This window comes from Cervus elaphus, chromosome 15 (assembly GCF_910594005.1).
Source record: "Cervus elaphus chromosome 15, mCerEla1.1, whole genome shotgun sequence".
NCBI lineage: Eukaryota > Metazoa > Chordata > Mammalia > Artiodactyla > Cervidae > Cervus > Cervus elaphus.
In genome coordinates this window covers 30,220,150-30,240,945 of record NC_057829.1, presented here as the reverse complement: position 1 = coordinate 30,240,945, position 20,796 = coordinate 30,220,150, and the positions used below count along the sequence as shown (strand labels likewise).

Here is a 20,796-nt window from a genome sequence, read left to right as displayed (position 1 = left end):
CACACCACACACTCTATCCCATGCTCTGTTCCGAGTTTGCATCCATAGCACACAGAACCGGGTGGCAGCCTCGGGCTTTTTCGTGTCTGCTGTCATTCACTTTGACAAGTCAGAAGTGGCATTTCGATTGGTGTCAGCCCCTCCAATCTCTCTCATTCCTGTTCCAACCTGCCACCAGTTCCAACCTGCCACCAGAGTTCCAAGCTAGAAGAGCTCCTAACGGTCACACTCACACCTCTCAAACTGCAAGACAGAGAAAGGAAAACCAGGTGGGCCCACTTCTAAGTGGCAGAGGACAGACACCTCGATTCCAGACAAGGTCAGTCCTTGCAGGTCCTATTTCCTCAGCCCTGGAGACTGCTTCCTTTGCCTAAGGCTGGGTGGCTGACTCCCCCATCTTCAGGGCTAGTCCTCCTAGTATGTAACCCAGTCCCTGAGATTTAAAATTGCAACCAGCTCCTCATTGCATCTTCCTTGCCTTACATCTTTCCTCCATAGCCTTTAGTTCCTTATAACATCCATCAGTCAGTTCAGTCACTCAGTCATGTCTGATCCAGTCACCATTTACTAATTATTGTGTTTATTCTTTATTTTCCTCCACAAAAGCACTGAAATTTTTGTCTTTTGCGGGGAGGGTTGGTCTTTATTCTGAGTAAACAGAACAGTGGCTGGCACACAAAAAAAGATGCTTAATGAATATTTGTTGACTGAGTGAACAGAGTGGGGCCGGGTACCTGTGATTTTGACGGGATCCCCGAGTGAAGCAGAGTGGGGTAGAGAACTACCGGCCCATAGTCCCCAGTTCACTGGTGATGTGTAGTAGTTCTTGCTCTTTTCTTGACAAGGGCCTAAGTGGCCAAGCATGTTCTGGCTTATTCCTGCTTGTCAAGGACAGCATTCCTCCCACAGCTTTGGCAGAGCAAGGAAAGAGAGTTGGTTCTATGGGAGCCCGTGATGACTGCTTTTCTCAGTGCTTGTATTCTAAATGGACACATACCAAAAAAGAACACAGATCATGGTGATAGAGAATAACTCTTAGTGACTAGTAAGTTTGGAATGGAAGTAGAGAATGCATTTTTTTCTCCTAGTTAAATTTTTGGAGCAGAGGTCTCCCTGGCTTCCTGAGGCTGTCAGGAGAGCTTCTGATGCCTATTGTAGTATTGTTCTCGTTCCAAACATTTGAGTGGCAAAGGAGACACAGTGTCATGACATCATCTGTCCTTTGCAAGAGAAGACACATCATAGTTGGCAAGCACATAGACTCTATTTATAAAAACACTTTACTTAGATATGACTGACATGTAAAAGAAGCTGTACCTACTGATGTATACAACGCATTGAGTTTGGGGATAAATATACACCCCTAAAACCGTCACAACAATCTAAGCCATAGGCATATCCATTGCTTCCCAAAGTTTCCTCTCACCCCCCTTACTTTATTATTATTATTTCTGTGGTAAGGACACTTAATATAAGATCTATCCTCTCAGCAATTTTTTTTTTATTTTTTAATTTTTTTATTAGTTGGAGGCTAATTACTTCACAACATTTCAGTGGGTTTTGTCATACATTGATATGAATCAGCCATAGATTTACACTTATTCCCCATCCCGATCCCCCCTCCCATCTCCCTCTCCACCCGATTCCTCTGGGTCTTCCCAGTGTACCAGGCCCTCCTCTCAGCAATTTTTGAGTGTAGAATATTGTTAGCAGTAGGCACTATGTTGTGTGGATTTCCAGAACTTATCTTCATAACTGAAACTTTGTACCCTTTGACCATCACCTCCCTATTTACCCCTCTTTCCAGCCCCTGGCAGACACCATTTGACTCTGTGCTGGCTTAGATGGTAAAGAACCCACCTGCAGTGCAGGAGACCCAGGTTCAATCCCTAGGTCAGGAAGATCCCCTGGAGAAGGGAATGGCTATCCACTCCAGTATTCTTGCCTGGAGAATTCCATGGACAGAAAAGCCTGGCGGGCTACAGTGCAGGGGTCACAAAGAGTTGGATACGACTGAGTGACTAACACTTTCACTTCTTCTACAAGTTTGGCTCTCTTAGATTTCAGATATAAGTGATACTATATGGTATTTGTCTTCCCCTGTTGGGCTTATTTCACTTACCATAATGTTGTCATAAATGGCTCCCTTGGGTGAACAATATTCCTTTAGATGTATATACCACATTTAATAATCTATTCATCCATTGATGGACATTTAGATTGGTTTCATATCTTAGCTATTGTGAATAATGTTGTAATGAACGTGAAAGTGCAGGTATCTCTTTGAGATGCACATAGACTCTGAAAAAACCTTTAAATTCTTTTTAGTGTTTTTAAAGAGTACCGTTTGTTCATATTTTTTGGTCTGATTTGTACTAGTCTTGTATATTTGTAATCTGTTTTCTGTTTTCCATATTCATTCCTTGTGTGTGTATGTCCTTAGTCACTCGGTTGTGCCCGACTCTTTGCAACCCCATGGACTGTAGCCCGCCAGGCTCCTCTGTCCATGGGGATTCTCCAGGCAAGAATACTGGAGTGGGTTGCCATGCCCTCCTCCAAGGGATCTTCCCAACCCATATATAGGCGGATTCTTCTCTACCATTTGAGCCACCAGGAAAGCCCAAGAATACTGGAGTGGGTAGCCTATCCCTTCTCCAGAGGATCTTCCTGACCCAGGAATCGAACTGGTGTCTCCGGCATTGCAGGTGGATTCTTTACCAGCTGAGCAACCTGGGAAGCCCATATTCATTCCTTAATTTTTCTTTAATCAATAGATAATTTCTTAGAGCAGTTTTAAATTTATACTAAATTCAGCAGATAGTAGGGAATGTTCCCATATATCCTCTTCCAGCACACACAGCTTCCCTTACAATTAGCCTCTTGCATTAATGTGATATACTTGCTAAAACTGATAAATAAGTATTGATACATTATTATAAACTGAAGTACATAAATTACATTAAGGTTCACTCTTTATGTTGTATATTTTCTATGGGTTTTGACAAATGCATAATATCATGCATCTACTATTATGCCATCATAGAGAATAATTTTACTGCCTTAAGAGTCTCCTGTGCCCCACTCATTTCTTCTCTCCCTTCCACCCCCAAACTCCTGGCCACCACTGATCTTTTTACTGTCTCTGTGTGTGGCAATGAAGTTACTCAGTCGTTCCGACTTTTTGTGACCCCAGAACTGTAGCCTGCCAGGCTCCTCTGTCCATGGGCTTTTCCAGGCAAGAATACTGGAGGGATTTGCCATTTCCTTCTCCAGGGGATCTTCCCAACCTAGGGATCGAACCCGGTCTCCCACACTGCCGGCAGACTACCATCTGAGCCACCAGGGAAGTCCCTCCTGTCTCTAGAGTTTTGCCTTTTTCGTAATGTCAAATAATTGGAATCATATACTATGGTGCCTTCTCCAATTGGCCTCCCTTACTTAGCACCATGTATTTCAGGCTGTTTCATGTTCCTTTTTTGAGGCTTGATCAGTCCTTTCTTTTTATCATTGAATACTATTCCATTTTACAGATTATTGTAATTTATCTGCTCACCTTTAGAAGAATAGCTTGGTTGCTTTTAGCTTGTAGCAATTATGAGTAAAGTTGCTATAAACATTCATGTGCAGATTTCTGTGCAGACAGTTTTTAGCTCATGAGGTTAAATACCTTGGAGTTTGATTGATGGATAGTATGGTAAGACTATGTTTAGCTTTGTAAGAAAATGTCAAACTGTATTCCCAAGTGGCTATACCATTTTGCATTCCCACTAACAATGAATCACAGTTCTTATTTCCCTACATCCTTGCTAGCATAGCATTTAACACTGTCTGTTCTTTGGATTTTGGTCATTTTTAAAGGTGTGGAGTTGTTTAATTTGCACTCTCTAGTGACATATGATACTGAGCATCTTTTTACATGCTTATTTTCCATTTGCATAACTTATTTGGTGAGGATCTGTTCAGATCCTTCAATTATTTTTAAACTCAGTTGTTTTCTTATTGTTGAGTTTTAAGAGCTCTTTGCATATTCTGGATATAATTCCATTCTAGGTTTGTGTTTTAAAGCTGTTAAAATATAACAACTTTATTGAGAGATAATTTGCAGACTTTATAATTCAACCTTTTAAAGTGTGTAATTTAATTGTTTAGTATATCTAGAATTGTGCAAACATAACCACAACCAATTTTAGAACATCATCACCTCAAGAAAAAACCCATGACTATTAGCAGTCACTCCCCATTTCCCCCCAACACCTCTGCCCTTAGGCAACCACTACTTTACTTTCTGTTTCTATAGAGTTGCCTATTCTGGACATTGCATATAAATAAAATCATATAATAGGTGATGTTTTGTGAATGGCCTCTCTCATTTAGCATAATTTTTAAGGTTCATCTGTGTTATAGCTTTTATCAATACTTTACTTTTTTATATGACTGAATAATATTCAATTGTATGGGTGTATCATATTTTGTTTATCATTCATCAGTTGATGGACATTTAGGTTTTTTCCACTTTTTGACTATTACGAATAAAGTTGCTGTGGACATTTGTGTACAACTTTTTGTGTGGACATACGTTTTCGTCTCTCCTGAATATATACCTAAGAGTGTAACTTCTGGGTCATATATGGTAACACTATGTTTAACTTTCTGAGGAACTGCCAAACTGTTTTCCAAAATGGCAGCACAATTTAACATACCACTATCAACATGTGAAGATTTCAATTTCTCCATATATTGTCAAAACTTATTACTGTCCATCTTTTTATTAAGGTCATCTTAGTGTGAAGTGGTATCTCATTGTGATTTTGATTTGCATTTCCTAATGACTAATGATGTTGAGTATCTTTCCATGTATTTCTTCAGCATTTGTATGTCTTTTCTGGAGAATTATTCTCTTTCCATTTTTAAGATGAGTTGTTTTCTTTTTGTTATTTAGCTGTAAGAGTTATTTATATATTCTGGAGACTAGACCATTATCAGATCTACAATTTGGAAACATTTTTTCTCATTTGCTGCATTGCCTTTTTACTTTCTCTTTGAAGCACAAAAATTTTTAATTTTGAAGAAGTCTAATTTGTCAATTTTCCTTTTGTGGCTTGTGCCTAACCCAAAGTCTTAAAGATTAACACCTATGTTTTTTTTATAAGAGTTTTATAGTTTTAAACTTTACATTTAGGTCAGTGATCGATTTTGAGTTAATTTTTACATGTGGTACATGAGAGGAAGGGGTTCAATTTCATTCTTTTGGATGTGAATATCCAGTAACCCCAGGATCATCTGTTGAAATGACAGCATGTAGACTCTTAATGAAAAAGCGAATGTTACATTTGAAAGAGGAAGAAGAAAACTTAGCCAGCTCTTCTGACTTCATGTTCTCCTTTGGGGCCACCTGATGAATAGTCATTCTGTAGTCAAGTGCTGTGGTGGCCATGACCAACTGACCCCATCTTTCAAGGCTCATCTCCTCTATTTCACACCAATTTCCTTCATTTTCTAGTGCACTTAGAACAGAACAGAATCTCCATGAAAGGTCCTTATAGGTCTAGCCTGACCCAGTCTTTGAGTATTTCTCGTGGAATCCTGGATAAACTGCTGCCCTCCCTCTGTTTAGATACCTCCTAGTAAGAGGAAACTCACTAGTTTCTAAGTTATAAAGTTCAACTGGTGGACGGCTTGATAATGATAATAAAAGCAACAACAACACCTACAACTATTTTTTAAGCCCTTTCATTTTTTTTATTTTTTATTTTTTTTATTAGTTGGAGGCTAATTACTTCACAACATTTCAGTGGGTTTTGTCATACATTGACATGAATCAGCCATAGATTTACACGTATTCCCCATCCCGATCCCCCCTCCCACCTCCCTCTCCACCCGATTCCTCTGGGTCTTCCCAGTGCACCAGGCCCGAGCACTTGTCTCATGCATCCCACCTGGGCTGGTGATCTGTTTCACCATAGATAATATACATGCTGTTCTTTCGAAACATCCCACCCTCACCTTCTCCCACAGAGTTCAAAAGTCTGTTCTGTATTTCTGTGTCTCTTTTTCTGTTTTGCATATAGGGTTATCGTTACCATCTTTCTAAATTCCATATATATGTGTTAGTATGCTGTAATGGTCTTTATCTTTCTGTAAGCCCTTTCATTCTGATGATACATCATATTTTAATTCTTATAACAACCACGCTCTTGTTTTCCTGTTGCAGCAACCCTGGAAGCAATGGTTGGAAATGGTGGAGCTATAAGGTGAAGGGTGTCTAGATGCCTAAACTCACTGTAGGGCAAAGAGCTACTTTGGCCTGCATTTAACCTGCGTGAGCAAGATGCAAATTTCATGTTAGACCTCTGAGACTTCAAGGTTGGTTTTTTCTTGTAGTGTAGACTAATCCCATCCTGAGTGTTAAAGCTGAGTACTGTAACTGCTTCCATTTATTTTCCTCTTGATAAGAGTTCTGCCTTCTAGGGTTATACAGGTGTACACAAGCATATGCCACTTAATCTCAGTTTCTGATACTTGCCATATTGTTTTATTTGTTATTGTCTCCTGTGTGCTGATCTCATGGCACTGATTAGTTATAATCTCCTTAGCAGGTCAGAGATTATGTTTTATATTTCTTCTTTATCCTGGCTGCTCTAGGCACAAAATTAGTGCTAAAGCAGTGCTAGTTAACTGTTGAATCTAATTACCCATGAAAAACTATTTGTATTTACTCTGGTTTTAAAAGGTTAATATTAATTAAACTTTTAAATTCAGTTGAAGGCTTTATTCTAAGTCTAGCACATTTTAGTGATTACTTTAAAAATAATAATTTGGTCCCATTTATAGATTCTGTTAAATACTTTCAACTATTTAAAACAGCATTTATAAATGTAATATACTCTATTTCCTTTTAAAAGTACTTCAATTATTTAACTGATAAACCCTTCCAAGTACCTAAGTAACTTTTTATAAATCTAATAAATTAAACAAATAGATATGGTGAACTTAATTCTTCTGAAATGTTTCACTACTATATATAAACTTGGTAAGATTTCTACTTAAAAATTATAAATCTAATCAATTACCTGATTACACATTTTTAACACAAACACGAACCTACAGAAAGGCTGAAAGTACAATTTAAAGAACTTTTTTCCAAACCATTTGAGAGTAAGTTGCCAATCTTATATCCCATCACTTCTGAATATTTAGTGTTTTTTTCTACAAACAAGGACATTCTCCTGTGTAACCACAACAGAGCCATTAAAATCAGGAAGTGAATACTAATATATTTACCATTAACTCCTCAAACTTTGAAAGAATTTTGTCCATAATCTTAATGATGTCCTTTATAGCATGCAAATCAAACTCAGAATCATGTGTTCATTGCTAGCCCTAGAATCATTTCTTCCCCTGCAGGGCTCCCCGCTCATCCTGCTGGGGCTCTGATGCTTTGCTTTGGACCACTGCAGCCCCTCACTCTTTCTGAAAGCACGGCCAATTCTCATTAGAGGTAGTTGTGCCCTATAAAGTTGGCATAAACACTGAATTAGTGAACTACTCTTCAGGGAAATACAGAATTAGGTTCCCGAGAGCCTCTGGTCATAATGGTTTGTCACCTGATCCATACATACCTAGTTTTATGTGTATTTCTGTTTAAAGTACTTTATTTAATAGATACTGTTGATTCACTAACATTGAACTCACAACCAATGGCACTATAAGCCATTCTTGCATGAAGTTTCTCTGTGAGGCACATCAGAGCCTTCTTGCTCTTAGGAAGAGTGGACAGCACTTCAGGACTACACTCGAGGAAACGACCATTTTAAAGAGAGAAAACAGCAACAAAGGAGTAATGTAAAAAGTTGGCACTTAATACAGCCAGAAAGGACACTTATTTGGAGTCGAAAGCTGAAACAAGGAGGCATCGCACCAACTTGCTCAGCCTCAGCTGAGGTGAGCTTGTGGTGACTCAGACTTTTCACCTCTGTAACCACTCGCCCAGGCTCACAGGAGCCAGCTGCAAAGCACTTCCCAAGCCCACGTTCTGAGCCTCCACCAAGTAGTTTGAAATTGACCATGGTGGGTATATTTACACCACAGAAATCTGCAAATGCTACAAGCCAGGGCTTTTTTTGGAGAATTAGTTGTTAAGCTTTAACCATCACACCACGGCTGGAACCCCATTTATAGCTGCGATATTGATAACTTCAATACCCCAAAAGGGACAGCTCACGTAGCCAGAGACCCTTCCAGCCCCTACTCACAAAAGTCTCCAACCCTTCTATCACTTGTGCGGATACTGCATTTCTTTGTCTCAAAACAGTAGTCCCCAACCTTTTTGGCACCAGGGACAGACTTTGTGGAAGACAATCTTTCCAGGGACTGGGGTTTGGGGGGATCGTTTCAGGATACTTCAAGCGCATTATGCTTATAGTGCACTTTATTCTAATGTAACGCTGTTGCTGATCTGACCAGAAGTACTGGTCCACGGTCCAGAGGTTGGGGACCCTGTCTTAAAATATGTAATCTTTGGAACTCCCTGGTGGTCTAGTGGTTAGGGGCCTTCCCTGGTGGCTCAGATAGTAAAGAATCCGCCTACAATGTAGGAGACCCTGGTTGGATTCCTGGGTCCGGATGATCCCCTGGAGAAGGGATGGGCTACCCACTCCCATATTCTTGGGGTTCCCTGGTGGCTCAGCTGGTAAAGAATCTGCCTGCAATGCGGGAGACCTGGGTTCAATCACTGGGTTGGGAAGATCCCCAGTATTCTTGCCTGGAGAATTCCCATGGATTCTCCTCCCCAAGAGGGGCCTGGTGGGCTACACTCCATGGGGTTGCAAAGTGTCAGACATAACTGAGTGACTAAGCACAGCACAGCCCAGCCAGTGGTGAGGACTTCACGCTTCCCACTGCAGGGGGCACGGGTTTGATCCCTGTCGGGGAACTAAGATCCTATATACTGCATGGTTTGGCCAAAAAAAAGTAACCTCAACTCTAAAGATTTAATTTGATGGATTCCCATCTTCTTTCACCTTCCTAGGACTGCATAACTCTTACAATTTATCTGATTGAGTAAATAAATAAAATCTGATTGAGTTTAGGCCATTTTTCTCAGCTTTGTCCCATTCAGTCATGACCTTAAGGTCATTATACTTCCCCACCCCCCTTTCCCCAGCATCCAGCCCGGAATCCTCATGTTATAAACTTTCCTCATTTCTTTTTTCCTGTTTAGGATCCAGATGAAGGCTCCTTTTGCAGACAAGCCCCCTGGCTTGACAGCTTGGAGCACAGGCAGCCCCTCCCCCACCCGCAGGTCTCCTTGAGCAGAGTGAGCCAGTCCCCTTAACACCTGGCTCCAGCATGTGGACAAAGAACTCACGCTGTTGTGCTGAGCCTGGTGACTTAGGCTGTAAAACTGTAGCCCAAGTTGTTAAACCCAGATTCAGGTAGACAGCCAAACAGGGCCAAGGCTGCCCTGAGTCTGGGTTTTGGCAGAGAGTTTCCCCATCTGTGGAGCCTTAGTGTGGCCTTTCTCTCTAGGAGGCAATGCCAGTATAATTTATTGGGCCATAATTGTTGAAAGGAACAGTCCTTCAGGCCATTCAGTCAGGCCAAAAGTGTTTCTTTATCGAGCATTCTCAATGTTCTCAGCCTTGTGCTATGTGTGTGTGTGTGTGTGTGTGTGTGTGTGTGTGTGTGTGTGTGTGTGTGTGTGTGTGTGTGTGTGTTGAGGGGAGACTCACAAAAAAAGGCCAAGATCCAGTCCGTCTTCTGTAGCTTACCAGTCAAGCAACAACAGAAAGCAGAACATGAGAAGGCCAGGTAAGTGGTAGAAACAGTAAATGCTAAAGAATTTAAAAGAAGAACTTCTCACAGTAGACTTGAATTTCACAGGGTTTGAAGGATGAATGGGATTTAGTCAGTGAATGGCAAGGTGAGGGCTTCTTACCTGGGAGATGAGCTCACAGAATGAGTACAAAAGGTCCTGGGACACATCCAGGAAGTGGCAAGTTGTAGGTACAGAGTTCCTAAGGTGGAGGCCCCTGGGGAAGTTCTCCTGATGGAAGAGCTGAAGCTGTGGGCAGATAGGAGGTGGGAGAGAACCTTAAATCACAGGCAAAGGAGTGTGAACTCCATTCTGCAAGAAAGAGGAAACGCTGAAAGTTTTCAAGGAGAGGAATAGCATGATTTGGTGTGTGTCATATGAAGGCAAAATTGAGATTGCAAATCTCACCACTGGAAGTATTTTCTCTAAGAGGAGCTTTAACAATATGCCAAGGTTTCCAGGCTGAGGGGGTCACAAGTGAAGGACAAAGACTGGAGATGTTTCCGACTTCCAACTGTGCTCACTGGGTTGTTCTTATTGTCCAGTCACTATCTATAGTAGACATCAGATATAATAATGTGATTCATATTAATAACAAAGTATGAAGTATATAACCATAAAAGTAATAAGTGTAGGTAAAATGTATTGAACAATTCCTATGCACTAGACCCTGAGCTAAGCATCCTACAGGTACGATTTTGTAAAATACTTATGTTAACTCTCTGAAGTGGACACTATCATTACCCTCATTTTACTGAGAGAAAACTAAAGCACATAAAAGTGAAGAAATTTGCCCAAAGTCACACAGCCAGGAAGTAGCAGGGGAAAGATGAGACCCCAGCAATGCCTGAACTCTTCCTACACTATATGTATTCCCTTCTGAAATGAAACACTTCCTCTATGGAGCAGTCCCCAGTGTATCTGGGCAAGATGGCAAATGAGGGCTGGATATCAATCCAGGTAGAAAAGACTTAGTAAGTTGTTGAAGGACCACGTTCAGAAGAGGGTTGGGGAATGAATTCAGAATGCCTCAGAGGGTAGTTTCTAGTGATGTCACAGGCTCTGACAGTTCAATTACTTCAGTGTGGAATGAATTAATTGATTACCAACTGATGGCCCACAGGACACCTGTTCTATAGATACCTTTATCCCATATGCTGGTAAAAAATAGAGTCTGTGTTTTGAAATCAGTAGACTAAAAAAAAAAAAAAATCCAGAATTCCAGATTCTAAAAGAAGCTGGTGATCAGGTCATAGTGTATTTGCATTCCTGTAGAGCAACAGTCAGCTGAAGTAAGTAGGAGCTGCTCCTCTGCCAAGGGACTCTTGTTCCCCTGTTCACAGAGCCCACATCACTCACAGAGTGTACAGTTAAAACCAGCCCCATTGATCCACTCCTGGGCCTCTACAGGTATGTGACTTTTGAAGTCCTGATGACAGATACTTTCCCAAATTATCACAGATGAAGTGAAGGTGAGAGGGATAGCAAGAAAATGGATAAAAACATCAAGATCCAGAAAGATCTAGTTAACAGATGTGCATCTTTAATAGAGATAAACGTCTTGTAATTTTCTATTACAAGATAAACCTTTAATAGAGATAAATGTCTTGTAATTTTCTATTAAACTGACTGTATTAGTGGGGACACAGAGATATGGCTTAACAGTAGTACGCTTAAAAAAAAAAGCCCCACAAGTTTTAGCTGATGAAAGCCTCAATGTGAATCAATAGTATAATGTGAGTACCAGAAAAGGCTGTGATTTTAGGCTACATTAATAAAAGTATAGGACAAATATTTGGTTTCCCTGTAACAGGGATTAGATGTACTGCATAGCCTCCCAGGAAGAGTACAAATTAATTTCACAGAGTAGAGCCTAAGTGAGGAGAGACATTGGCCAGTGTTAGAAAGCTGCTCAAAGCCACTCAGAAACAGAAGAGCTGTTCCGGGGGTAGTGTGTTCCCTGGAAACTGGAGTGTTCAACATGAACAGAATGACCACTGGGTAAAAAATGGGGTAGCAAGAGAACCATCAGAGGATTCTGGGTCTTAAAAACAAATCTCAGGTCCATTTTGATGCTCAACATTCCATGATTCCAGGTACTAGATGTCTCTTTAAAGAAAGGAAAACGAGTATTAACCTATTTGTGCCATTTCATATGTGGGTGGGTGCTAGTTTAGAAGAAAGCACTGGTTAACTGTGAAAGCATATGGCAATATCTCTGAGAGCAAAGCAGGCGCTGCCCTAATATCATCTGAGGTCTTCAGATGTAAGTTGGGCTGAAGGTAGCATTTTGTTCCATCACCTAGGTTTGTGGGATGGCTGAACTTGCAATGGAGACATGACATACACTGAGGAGAAACACAGGTTTTGAAGAATTGACAGCTGCCATGTACAAACAGTTTGCCAGTCATTGCTGGGTGGGGGTGGGGATGGGGGAGCTGCATAGTCTCAAACCAAATCTGGAAGTCTGCTCTCTGACAACACTTTGTAACCAGTGGGCTAGCAATGAGTCTGTAGTATCCAATGCACATAATCAGCACACAGGAGGTGATGCTCTACAGTGGAAAAGAACACAGGCTCTGGAGTCAGACAGCCTGGGTTCAAGGCAGGATCCAGGTTACTCATGTGTAAAATGAGGATAATAACACCTACGTACAGAATGATTAATATATATATATATATATATGTGTGTGTGTGTGTGTGTATATATATATATATATATATAAAATGTGTCTGTATTTAGTAGATGATCAACAGAAAATAACCAAAGACTTATTTTTCTTTACAAATATTTTTAAGACCAGACTTATTTTTCTTTTTTCATTCTATTGTGGGTTTTTTCCTGTGAAGCAGCTTAGATTTTAGCAACTTTGGCACTTTGAAAAAACACATGTTGAGGAGACTAGATTGAGGGATTAGAAGATGTGAGTGCACATTATGGGTAGGATCAACCCACCACCCACATGCAGAGAGCACTAGCAATCTTAGGAAGAAACCCCTTATTCGCCACCTAACTCAATTATCTCCTGTAAGAGTCACCCCAGGAGGAATTTCTGTCACTGGCTCCTCAGAGTGTCACCCTTGGGTCCTCAAACAGCCAAGCACATCTCTAGCCAGTACTTTTTTCTTGCTGTTTCTTGTGCCTGAAACTCTTGCCTCAGATATGTGTGTGACTCAATCTTCATTCAAATATTGCCTTGTCAGAGGAAACTTGTCTAAGCAGTCTATCTAGGATAGCATCTTTCCCCTTGTCCTGATTTATCTCTCTTACCCTGAACACCACACGATACATGATGCAATTATTTATTACTGTTCCTGTCTCACTAAGTGTGTGCTCCATGAGAGCAGGGAGCCCATCCCCAGGACCTGGAACTTGTTGGTATGTATTAGGTCTCAAGGAACACTTTTTGGGTTGTGTGGTTTACAATGGCTTCCTGGATAGCTTTATTGCTTCCCAGAAAAGTTCTAACCTAAACCACCCCTGCGTTCACTCTGAGTAGTGGGTCTGTAGCCAAAGAGCAATTCCTAGACAGAGAACACCATACACTCGGCACTGGGACAGGCCTGTTTTGTGCTTGGCTCTTCTACCTTTTGCTTCTCTGCTGCTGCTGAGGCTAAACAGTAGCAGACAGAGACTGAGAACGGGAGCAGGGGCGCCTAAAAGAAGGAGACGCTGACTCACACAGTGGGGGTAGGGCCAAGGGCCCTACTTTTATAGAGCCACACAGAATAATCCTTCGTAACAGGCAGAACTTCCATCGTCTCTTCCAGTCGTCCAACTGTCTAGTACCACAGAGCTGGTAAAGCTGTTTATAAATAGGCTTTCATACCCAATCGAGGAAAGAGTCTACTTTTGACTGCACCACTGAAGGTAAGACTTGAATGTGTCTCACCAATATGCAGCCACTGCAGTTCATTCACGTGGAAGATCACGTTTACTCCTTTGGCCCTTTACAGGGCTGATTCCATTGAAGCAATTCTTCATCAGCAGTTCACATTCTATCTAAACTTGTATTTCAAAGCTGTGTTTGGCATAGAGATAAACTTAACTGGTTTGAAAGGTTGTTTTGTGTGTTGGCATTTGGCCTTGCTGGGCAGTGGGAGCTTTTGAACTGACAATTCAAACAGCTATCTTCTGATGGAAAGTGGTCACATGGATAGGGCTGTGGGTCAAATGAAGAAACATTTTTGGATTAATATGAATGGAATTTTTTTTTGCATGACATTGATTTTAAAAATCTGATAAAAGTAAGCAGCTCACAGGGTGGGGGAGTGAGGGCTGAAAAATAACATTTGGACTTTAGTAAGATAATTAACTCAGCACTCAGCTATATTATGTATCCTCCATTTGTCCTTCACAACTTGCAGCTTGTGCCACATGTGCAAGCATTTCTCCTTGTCACTAGGGCTTGCCGGCTCTGGGTACAGAGAACGGACAGTGAGTTCCCCCTGGAAACTCCTTTCCTTCAGGATGCAGGGTGGTGGAAATGTGGTGAAAATATGTGTTTGGTGATTCAGTGCATTTAATGCCCATTTACTGAACTATAAAAATGGCTGAGGCCCAGATAGGAGACAGGCGGAGATCATGACCTTTTATTAAGGACCTTCCGGCAGGTTATAAACCAACTCTGGAGCAAGCATACGCACCTGTTTCCGTCTTTGTGCCGTCTACCCTGACTCACTCAGTAAGATGGTAGGTTCAAGATTCATTCTCCTGGCCCTAGAAAGTGCCTGGCACAGGATACTCAATAATGGTTGCTTAAAAGAATTAAATGATCACAAAACAGAATTTCAGAAATGGAGGGACTTCAGAGATCGAGTCCAAGAACCTGATTTCATAGAGAAGTGTGTGAAGAGCTGAAATAATCTGCCGAAGATCCCATAAGGCTGACAGCCACCAACAATCAGGGCTTTTGGTTCCTTGCCAGACCTTTTTCCACTAGAAAAACAAACATTTCAGAACTGGAAGTGGTCTTGGCACTCATGAAAGCGCTTTATGTTTTGTGTGTCTGTGTGTAAATGTGAGTAAGTTCTGGGTCACAACTGATTTCTTTCAGCTTGTGGTATAAAAAAGAAAAAAAAAAGGAAGTTGTCTTTCTAATGTTCTTATTTTATAGATGAGAAGACTGAGGTCCAGAGTCAGGACTCATTCTCTAGGAACTAAACCTGGGGTTTTCCTGAGTCAAAGTGCCAGGCTCTCCAGAGCTTAGCCAAAGTGCCTGTTGGGCAGTGAGACTATGTCACCCCATCACAGTAAAACCCTCCACGAGGACCCTGAGCTGTGGCAGTGCTTAGCACAGTCAGTACTCAGAAAGTGTTTGCTGAATGAACACAGTACTAAGGGTATTTTGAGGTGGGCCATGTAAAGAACAGCTACAACATTACAATGTCAAAATACACTTTTAACAGAACACTTACATCTAAATGTGTTTCCAGCTATCCAGGCTGTGTACATTTATTTCAATATGCTGCTGCTGTTCAAAATCCTTCTGAAAGCTTTCCTTTGGCATTTCCTCCTGAGTTCTTGAAGTCCTATAAAACCAAGGTCTCATTACTTGAGAGCCACATCTTCTTTCTGACCTAAACACAACTTTTTTAGTAAAATTTCCTGTCATGTTCATCATATTTTATTTATTCAAAGATGTTTATTAAATATTTTGTAGGCCAGTATTACTGACTTCAACTCTGTATATGAGCAGAGCATATTCACTGAATGCCAGGCATTGTCTTTATAAGTACTTATAAATGATTTATTTCATCTCCCTCAACAACTTTAAAGGGTCAGTATAGAAACTGAGGCTTAGAGAGATAAAACTGATTGGCCTATGACACAAAGCCGGGAAGAGATGGATTTAAATCCAGGTCTGACTGTAGAGTTCAATGGCTTCAACATTCTGATATTTACCAAGTTAGAACATATCCTTCAACACAATTTTTAAGGGCTCTGTGGCATTCCATTGTACACATGGACTGATGTTCCAAAACAGCCTTCTTCTCTAGAACATTTCTATTATTTCCACTAATAATATTTAAAAAATTCTGTGATGAATATCCTTGGAGATAGATCTTTACATGTGTCCCTTGATCTTTTCTTCAGAAGAAAATTCTAGATACATGTTTTTAAGGCTTTTTAACTGCCTTCTGCAGTATATGAGGTCATTGCTTTCCAGTAGTTATATTATTTTAATTACTGTCAATTTGGGATATATGAAAAGATAACTTCAAATGTTTATTAGTGAGGAAAACATTTATTTTTTTCATTTGTATTCTAGTTTTGTGAACTGCCTTTTGTTGCATTTTTTAAAAATTGAGATATATGTCTTTTGCCTTTTGCTTTGCAAGTTTTTTTCTTGTTTTAATAATTTTACTTATTTATTTTATTTTTGGTTGCACTAAGTCTTTGTTGTTACACCCAGCCTTTCCGCAGTTGTGGAGCACAGGCTTACCATTGTGGTGACTTCTCTTGCAGAGCACGGGCTTCAGTAGTTGTGGCACATGGGCTTGGTGGCCTCACAGCCTGTGGGATCCTCCTCGACCAGGGATCAAACCTCTGTCTCCTGCATTGGTTGGTGGATTCTGTACCACTGAGCCACCAGCCCTGCAAGAGCTTTTAAAATTAAGGACGTGTCGCACAGAGTCAGACACGACTGAAGCGACTTAGCAGCAGCAGCGTTTGTCTACATTTCATACTGCCAACATTTTATCCTTGTTTGTGGTTTAGCTTTTCATTCTTTTAAATTAAATCTGTTTCAAAGTTTTTATGCAGGCAAATCTATGTATTTTTAATGATTTTTGCTTTGAAAAACATTTATGACTCAAAATTATATAGGCACTTTCTATATTTTCCAGTGATTTTCTTTAAGGTATTCTAAAAAATAACCCATATTTGAAAATTTATATTGATGATTGGTATGCAGTGGAAACTCTAGCTTAATTTTTCCAAATAGAAACCAACTATCCTAGAACTCTTTGCTTGAATAATATTTTCCCCCTCTGATTTTTAAATTGATATATCTCATTGGATTAAAGTATACAGCATAATGATTCAGATATGTAAATACTGCAAAATAATCACCACAATGAGTCTAGTTAACATTCGTCACCATAGGTACAGATTTTTTTTCTTCTGAAGAGAACTTTTAAGATTTACTCTCTTAGCAGCTTTCAAGTATGTAATACAGAATTACCAACTATAGTCAACATGCTGCAAATTACATCCCCATGACTTACTTATTTTATAACTTGAAGTTTATAAAGGTCTGTCTAGTCAAAGCTATGGTTTTTCCAGTAGTCATGGATGGATGTGAGAGCTGGACTACAAAGAAAGCTGAGCGTCAAAGAATTGATGCTTTTGAACTGTGGTGTTGGAGAAGACTCTTGAGAGTCCCTTGGACTGCAAGGAGATCCAACCAGCCCATTCTAAAGGAAATCAGTCCTGAATATTCATTGGAAGGACTGATGCTGAAGCAGAAACTCCAATACTTTGGCTACCTGATGCAAAGAACTGACTCATTAGAAAAGACCCTGATGCTGGGAAAGATTGAAGGTGGGAGGAGAAGGGGAGAAGAGAGGATGAGACAGTTGGATGGCATCACCCACTCAATGGACATGAGCTTGAGTAAGCTCTGGGAGTTGGTGATGGACAGGGAGGCCTGGCATGCTGCAGTCCATGGGGTCGCAAAGAGTTGGACATGACTGAGCGACTGAACTGATGATTGATGATACCTTTTAACCTTCTTAATCAATTTTACCCACTGCCACTCTACGTCTGATTTAAATGCTATTTTTATCATATACTAAACACATGTATATACTAATACTTAGGTCTGTTTCCTGGCTTTAAATTTTATTTTACTGATCTGTCTATTCTATGCCAAATCTTGCTTCATAACAAATTTAAGAATTAAAAAAGTAAAATATTAGTTTAAGGTGTACAACTTGTTGATATGATATTCATATATGGTGGAAAATTATCGCAATCAAGATAACTGACATAGTCATCACTTCACATAGTTACTTTTTTCTTTTCTCTTCTCTTTCTTTTCATTTTTGTGGTAAGAAAACCTAAGATCTACCCTCTTAGCAATTTCAAGTGTAAAATACAGTACAGTTAACTACAGCCACATTGTTATTCATGTATTTACCTTTTTTAATGTACCTTGGTAAAGTTTTGTTCTTTCCTTCAGGTAGATCTTCATGCATTTTAAGTTTCTTTTAAAGTTTATTCCTGGTGATATATATACATACATGTACATACATGCAAATATATATGCACACATATATACAGGGATACCGTGGAGATACTATGCATCCAGTTCCAGACCACTGTAATAAAATGAAAGTTACAATAAGTGAGCCACATAAATGTTTTTCATTTTCTGGTACATATAAAAGTTACATTTACATACTATAGTCTATTAAATATACACTAGTATCATATATAAAAATGCACATATCTTTATTAAAAATATTATTAAAAAGTGCTATCATCTGATCCTTGAGTGAGTAGTAATCTTTTTGCTGGTGGAGGTCTTGCCTTGATGCTCATGGCTGCTGACTGATCAGGGTGGTGGTTACTAAAAGCTGGTGTGACTGTGGTAATTTCTTAAAATAAGGCAACAACAAACTTTGTCACATCAATGGACTCTTCCCTTCACAAATAATTTTCTATAGCATCTGATGCTATTTGGTAGCATTTTACCCACAGTAGAACTTCTTTCAAAATTGAAGTCAATCTTCTCAAGCCCTGCTGTTGTTTTATCAAGTTTATGTAATAGTCTAAATCCTTTGTTATCATTTCAAGTTTTATCCATTAAGGTTTCATCATGAGGTTGCAGCAACTTAGTCGCATCTTTAGGCTCTACTTCTGATTCTAGTTCTCTTGCTATTTTCATCTGCAGTCACTTCCTTTATTGAAGTCTTGAACCCCTCAAAGTCATCCATGAGGGTACAAACCAAATCCTCTGAAACTCCTGTTAACGTTGATATTTTGACTTCTTCCCATGAATCACAATGCTTTTAATGGAATCTGAAATGGTGAATCTTTTCCAGAAGGTTTTCAGTTGACTTTGCCCACATCCATCAGAGGAATCATTATCTATTGCAGCTATAGCCTTACAAAATGTATTTCTTTTTTTTTTTTTTAATTTTTTTTATTATTATTATTTTTTTTTTCCAGTGGGTTTTGTCATACATTGATATGAATCAGCCATGGATTTACATGTATTCCCAATCCCGATCCCCCCTCCCACCTCCCTCTCCACCCGATTCCTCTGGGTCTTCCCAGTGCACCAGGCCGGAGCACTTGTCTCATGCATCCCACCTGGGCTGGTGATCTGTTTCACCATAGATAGTATACATGCTGTTCTTTTGAAATATCCCACCCTCACATTCTCCCACAAAGTTCAAAAGTCTGTTCTGTATTTCTGTGTCTCTTTTTCTGTTTTGCATATAGGGTTATCGTTATCACCTTTCTAAATTCCATATATATGTGTTAGTATGCTGTAATGTTCTTTATCTTTCTGGCTTACTTCACTCTGTATAATGGGCTCCAGCTTCATCCATCTCATTAGGACTGGTTCAAATGAATTCTTTTTAATGGCTGAGTAATATTCCATGGTGTATATGTACCACAGCTTCCTTATCCATTCATCTGCTGATGGGCATCTAGGTTGCTTCCATGTCCTGGCTATTATAAACAGTGCTGCGATGAACATTGGGGTGCACGTGTCTCTTTCAGATCTGGTTTCCTCAGTGTGTATGCCCAGAAGTGGGATTGCTGGGTCATACGGCAGTTCTATTTCCAGTTTTTTAAGAAATCTCCACACTGTTTTCCAATCAGAGCAGAAAAAGAAGTAAAAGGAATCCAGATAGGAAAAGAAGAAGTAAAACTCTCACTGTTTGCAGATGACATGATCCTCTATATAGAAAACCCTAAAGACTCTACCAGAAAATTACTAGAGCTAATCAATGAATATAGTAAAGTTGCAGGATATAAAATTAACACACAGAAATCCCTTGCATTCCTATATACTAACAATGAAAAAACAGAAAGAGAAATTAAGGAAACAATACCATTCACCATTGCAACAAAAAAAATAAAATACTTAGGAGTATATCTACCTAAAGAAACAAAGGACCTATACATAGAAAACTATAAAACACTGATGAAAGAAATCAAAGAGGACACAAACAGATGGAGAAACATACCGTGTTCATGGATTGGAAGAATCAATATTGTCAAAATGGCTATTCTACCCAAAGCAGTCTATAGATTCAATGCAATCCCTATCAAGCTACCAACGGTATTTTTCACAGAACTAGACCAAAGAATTTCACAATTTGTATGGAAATACAAAAAACCTCGAATAGCCAAAATAATCTTGAGAAAGAAGAATGGAACTGGAGGAATCAACCTGCCTGACTTCAGACTCTACTACAAAGCCACAGTCATCAAGACAGTATGGTACTGGCACAAAGACAGAAATATAGATCAATGGAACAGAGTAGAAAGCCCAGAGATAAATCCACGAACCTATGGATACGTTATCTTTGACAAAGGAGGCAAGGATATACAATGGAAAAAAGACAACCTCTTTAACAAGTGGTGCTGGGAAAACTGGTCAACCACTTGTAAAAGAATGAAACTAGAACACTTTCTAACACCATACACAAAAATAAACTCAAAATGGATTAAAGATCTAAATGTAAGACCAGAAACTATAAAACTCCTAGAGGAGAACATAGGCAAAACACTCTCCGACATAAATCACAGCAAGATCCTCTATGACCCACCTCCCAGAATATTGGAAATAAAAGCAAAACTAAACAAATGGGACCTAATGAAACTTAAAAGCTTTTGCACTACAAAGGAAACTATAAGTAAGGTGAAAAGACAGCCCTCAGATTGGGAGAAAATAATAGCAAATGAAGAAACAGACAAAGGATTAATCTCAAAAATATACAAGCAACTCCTGCAGCTC

At 39.7% G+C, this 20,796-nt stretch overlaps 1 long non-coding RNA gene across 4 annotated transcripts in view; it reads right to left on the bottom strand.

The window, feature by feature from the left end:
• Positions 1–672: 672 nt before the first annotated feature.
• LOC122709386 overlaps positions 673–20,796 on the bottom strand; it is a 30,316-nt gene continuing 10,192 nt past the window's right edge. The window contains exons 3-7 of one of the 4 annotated variants that reach the window (XR_006345498.1): positions 17,959–18,139; positions 15,233–15,346; positions 10,223–10,366; positions 9,938–10,063; positions 673–981 (exon numbers count right to left, since the gene is read on the bottom strand). This is a non-coding gene — a long non-coding RNA (uncharacterized LOC122709386). Of the gene's footprint in view, positions 982–9,937; positions 10,064–10,222; positions 10,367–12,458; positions 13,978–15,232; positions 15,347–16,380; positions 16,422–17,958; positions 18,140–20,796 lie in introns of those variants that run through there. The other 3 variants (XR_006345501.1, XR_006345499.1, XR_006345500.1) reach the window with 3 other exon arrangements.